This window comes from Suricata suricatta, chromosome 15 (assembly GCF_006229205.1).
Source record: "Suricata suricatta isolate VVHF042 chromosome 15, meerkat_22Aug2017_6uvM2_HiC, whole genome shotgun sequence".
In the NCBI taxonomy this organism is placed as follows: domain Eukaryota; kingdom Metazoa; phylum Chordata; class Mammalia; order Carnivora; family Herpestidae; genus Suricata; species Suricata suricatta.
The window spans coordinates 75637871-75642826 of record NC_043714.1 but is presented as its reverse complement, the minus strand read 5'-3'; the positions used below and the strand labels follow the sequence as shown (position 1 = coordinate 75642826).

Genomic DNA, 4956 nt, shown 5'->3' with positions numbered 1-4956 from the left:
ACGCCCTGCGCCCCCCCTCCCCACGCCCTGCGCCCCCTTTGAGAACGTCCAGCAAACCTTCACTTGACCCCTGCGGTCACCCCAGCGTCTTGTCCCAGGTGCCAGCCCTTCCCTCACGGAGGGGGAGGGCGGGACGAGAGGGTGCCAGCACCTGTCCCGGGACCCTCCGCCCACAGCCGGATGCCGTGGGGTGGGTTTCTCGAGGACCAGTGCCGTCTGGCAGAGGCCTCGCCTCAGCGGCGAGGAAGGACAGGCCCGCCCGCCGAGGCTTCTGTGAGAAACGCTCCCACTTCCTGGCGGCCGCGGCCCAGTTCCTCACCCGGAAGTGGCTTGCTCACGCACCGCGCTGCCCTCTCACTGACTGAGATGCGGCCGCAAAGACGGATCTTTGAAACGTGTGCCGACTTCGCAGCAGGAGCCCCGCGCACGCGCACGGCCCGCCTTACCTGGCGCTGTCGGACGCGGCTCCCTGTGCCCAGGACCTGCTCTGGCCGGGAGTGGGGGCTGGCGGATGAGTCGGGGACGGGTGGTCAGGTGTCTCCCCTCCCCCCTCCCCCCTGCAGCTGAAGTCTCTTCCAGCTGCGACCATCCCATTCCCCCCGCCCCCTGCATGGAGTCCTGCCCCCCAGTGCAGAGGTAGGGCTGACCAACTCAGACAGGCGGGGGACATGGCTGCTTGCGGGGGGGCTGAAGGTGCAGGCCTGGGCATCTGCAGAGCTTCCACGGGAAGAGGAACCCAGATTTCTTGGCGAAAGAGGGAGAAGATTGGGGGAGGGCCTTGACGGGGGGAACGATGGCTTGGCCTGGCACGTGCTGGCCGGCATGGGCACAGCCCTGCAGGGTGGGGCTGGGGGCCAGGTGCCTGCTGAGCGGGCAGGCAGGGCTGTGGCCAGCTCGGTGGGGGCGGTCTCTCTGGTGAAGTCCCTCCCAGACCCTGCTCCTCTTGGGCTGGGTCCCCGGGCTCACAGCTGCTCCACGGATGTTGACGGTGCCCACGGCCAGCTCCGGAGCACGTGCTCGCCAGCACCCGGCCCGGGGTCCCCCCTCCCCCGCTCTGTGGCGTTATCTGCAGTCAGACTCTGTCCCTGCTGCAGAACCGGCGAGGGGAAGGGGGCGGCGGGCCGGGCGAGCTTGGGCAGTTAATCTCCAGGCGATACTGGGATTAATTTTCAGAGTCATCGGTGTCAGCCGTGAAGAAGGCGTGTGTGCTGTCCCGCGTTTGGTTTTCATGCTGGAACGTTACCCACCTGTTGGGGCCAGGAGCCGCCGGTCCCGTGCGTGTGCTTACGTGCCTTCCTCGCCTGCTGGCGCTTCTGGGCGCCGTCGCTGGCACTGGCTCCTCCCTGGCGTCTGGTTTGTGCCTCGTGCCGGTCTTGGCGCTCGCCGCTCGAGACCCACTCTCTGTGAAGTGTGAACATGGACCCGAGGTCTCTCCTCGGGCTGAGGCTGGGCAGGAGGGCATCACACTGGTGGGGCCTGAGGCGCCTGGGGGCCCAGTCGGTTCATGTCAGGCTCTTGGTTTTGGCTCAGGTCACGATCTTGCAGTTCGTGGGTTCGAGCCCCACATCAGGATCTGCGCTGACCGAGTGGAGCCTGCTTGGGATGCTCTGTCTCTTCTCCCACTCCTCCCCCACTTGTGCTCCCTTTCTCTCCAAACAAATATATAAACTAAAAAAAAAATTACTGCTGGGGCCTTTCCCTACTCTGCTTTGAAAACTGTTAGAGCTGTGACTTGTGATTGTATAATCTATACGCCTTCCCATGAGCTCTCAGTAGTTTCATCATTAAAATCTAGAAGCGAAGAAAAAATTATCTTATGAAATCCTACATTTCATGAATATGTGACCATTGCATTTTTTCCCCACTGCTTCCATTGATCCAAGTCAGCAGTGCAAACCCACGGACAGTTTTCCGTGCTTCCCGTGGCAGATGCTGTAAGAGGAACTCGTGCTGTAGAGATGGAAGAAACGGGCTCGGACGGAGAAATGGGCTCTCGGCGTGTCTGTGTCCGTGGTTAGATCTGAGGCAGGTAAAATCACCGCATGTGGAGCTGGGACGGATGGCTGCTGACGGCAGGAGGAGGTCGTGGCTCCAAGTTGGGACCCTCCGCTCCCAGCTGCTGTCTGAGCCTCGGAAGGCTTTACTTTTCAAAGGGAACATGTTTGCTCCATGACCAGGGCGCCCAGTTAAGTGTGTGAAAGCCCCTTGTAAACTGGAAAGCCCTTCAGGGCAGGTCGTGTTCTGGTTCTGGTTCTGGGAATGGGCCGTGGGCACCAGGTGCCTCTGGCTCTGTGGCTGGCCGTTTCCTGGGGCACAGGTGTCACTTCTGTGGTTGAACCGCACTCCTGTATTCGCAAGATTCCCCTCGCTGGTTAGGCGTTGGCCTGACAGCAGGGACCATGTGCTGGTGGGCTGCCCTCGGGGACAGAGCGGGGTGAGCGAGCAGGCCACTCGAGGACGTGTGCCCGGTCTGTAGTGTGAGGGGTCCCGTGTGGGCCGCGCTTATTAGGAGTGAACACGCCTAGTCTGTTCGATGACGCTCACACGCCCTCCTGGGAGGGGACACGTGGGCTGCCTGGGAACACTTTCTGTCTGGTCGGTCCCCTGCGCCTTACACAGCACTAAAGGGGCACGGGGGCCATGCCTGTGGCAGGGACGGCGTGTGGTGTGCAGGTCTTTACATACGTGCTCTGTGGTCCTAGATGCTCAGTGAGGCAGGCGGAAGGTTTCTGGGAGGTGTAACTCAAAGAGATTAATATTACCTCTTTATTTATTTTTTAATGTTTTATTTATTTTTGATACAGAGAGAGACAGAGCATGAGAGGGGGAGGGGCAGAGAGGGAGGGAGACAGAATCTGAAGCAGCTCCAGGCTCTGAGGTGTCAGCACAGAGCCCAACACGGGGCTCGAACCCACAAATGTGAGATCACCACCTGAGCCGAAGTCGGAGGCTCAACTGCCTGAACCACCTGAGCGCCCCGATTAATAACCTTTAAACACGTTTGTTTTCTCATCGAAAACAAGACAGAAAACAGATAATTTGAGGACTCTCAGTTTTTCTAGGTCAGAAATGCCATAAAAACAGCTTATTTTTAGTAGCATACTTTTGTTTCCAGTAAATGTTAGTAGGGATTGAAGTACATGGAATTTTTTTTTTAATATGGAGGATTGAAAAAAAAGATACAAGCAAAAATTAAGAGTATTCTGTTATTGGAAAAATATTTAATTGGTTTTTTCCTAAGCCAGTTTCAACTTTACCAACAGAATTGCTGAAAATTTGAGTTGGGAAGAAATCTCTTTGTCTATGGGGGCGGGGTGGGAGGAACATTCCTTGACTAAATTAATGGTTTGACTAGGAATGCAGGAGGGACGGCACCTCGGTAATTCGGGTCCCTTTAGTTCCATATGGGCAGTGCCCTGTTGGCGGTGTCTCCTTTTCTGGTTGTTACCTCTGCCCATCTTTCTAGTCTCTCCACGCAAGGAAGGAACAACAGTGCACACAGCAAATACACGACCAGTGAGTTAGTTACTGCAGCATAAAATTTTTTTTGAGAGAGCGAGCGAGCAGGGGAGAGGAGCAGAAGGAGGGAGAGAGAATCGGAAGCAAGCTCCACATTCAGCATGGAGCCTGCTGCGGGGCTCGACCCCACGATCCCGGGATCATGACCGGCTGCTCAACAGACTGAGCCCCCCAGGCGCCCCCCCTTCACTGCATGTTAAGTGAAGAGATGGCTTGAGGCTGAGACCCCTCCTTTGGTGCAGAGAAGGGGGTGCGTTGTGGTTTCCAGGGATGGGGGAGATTGCGTGGATGGCGGAGTGCCCGTGTTGGCCCGAACTCGGCCGTGGAATGGGGTGGCACGTGGGAAGCGGTGCTGTGGGCAAGGCGTGGCAGGGCGCGTGAACACGTGCTGATGTCAGGAAGGCTCGGCTTTCTTGTCTCTGGAGGTCGTAAACATCTTCCTCCCCGACTTTGATGGCCCGTTGTAAGGGACGCTTTCTGACCTTGGTGGCCATCGCTTACCTGTCTGGACCCCGGCTTCCAGAGGTTGACCAGATGTCTGTGGCCTCTCCTTGTGCACCAGGTGCTGGGAGACCCTCCCTCGGGCAGGCAGGGTTGTCTTCCCCATGTCGCTCAGGTCCCGTTAGGGAGACAGCCGACGGGGAGGACAGCGCCATATAGCAGATTCGTCCTGGAAACGTGAACAGGGCAAGCTAGAGTCAGGAGAAGCGGGGAGCTGTGAAGGGTGAAGCTGGCCCTCAGGGTTGAGGAGGTCTTGGAGCGGCGAAGGGAAGGCCAAGGCCAGACCTTGCAGACGTGAGGGCTCATTTTGGAGCTGGGTGCTGGGCAGCCACAGAGGTGCACGGGCCCGCGGAGATCGGACCCTCTAGCCTGGAGTGTGGAAAGCAGGTGAACCCCGAGACCCCGTCCGGAGGCCCCCCTAACCGTCTGTGTGGGGTGAAATGGGGCCCGGAGCTGGGCCGAGGGGGGTGAAAAGGAACGGATGGATGACCGAGGAGGCCAGTTGTGTGCTTGGTTGTGCAGAAGGTGTGGGGCAAGTCATGGCGCTGGACGGCCGCGGCCTCACTGAGGGAGGCACGAACGGGGGAAAGCGGCGTGACTGTGGACGGAGTTTCACCCTCCGCCAGCCTGTCGAAGAGATCGAGGTGGCTGGGAGGGGAAAACCCACCATTCCAAGGGTCCGGGCAGAGCAAGGGGAGGCCCAAGGAAGGAAGGGCTTGGGAAAGGAGGTGGCCGTGAAGTGTCACACACCACCTAGGGACAGAGGGTCCCTGGAGCCTGGCAGATAGGGGCTCTCTGTGAGGATGCAGATGGGGGAGGGGCAGGGTTTCCCTGGAAAAGGGTGAACACAAGGAAGGAGGAGGAGAGTGTGGGGGGCACCTGTGACAGCGGGGACCTCAAGGCTGGGAGGGGCAGGTCCCACGGGGGGGGGGGGTT

The 4956-nt window shown here is 58.9% G+C and overlaps 1 protein-coding gene across 1 annotated transcript in view; it reads left to right on the top strand.

Annotated features, from left to right (window-relative positions):
• The window catches only part of AGO2 (argonaute RISC catalytic component 2), a 66427-nt gene that overhangs the window by 660 nt on the left and 60811 nt on the right, over positions 1-4956 (top strand). The window lies entirely within an intron of this gene.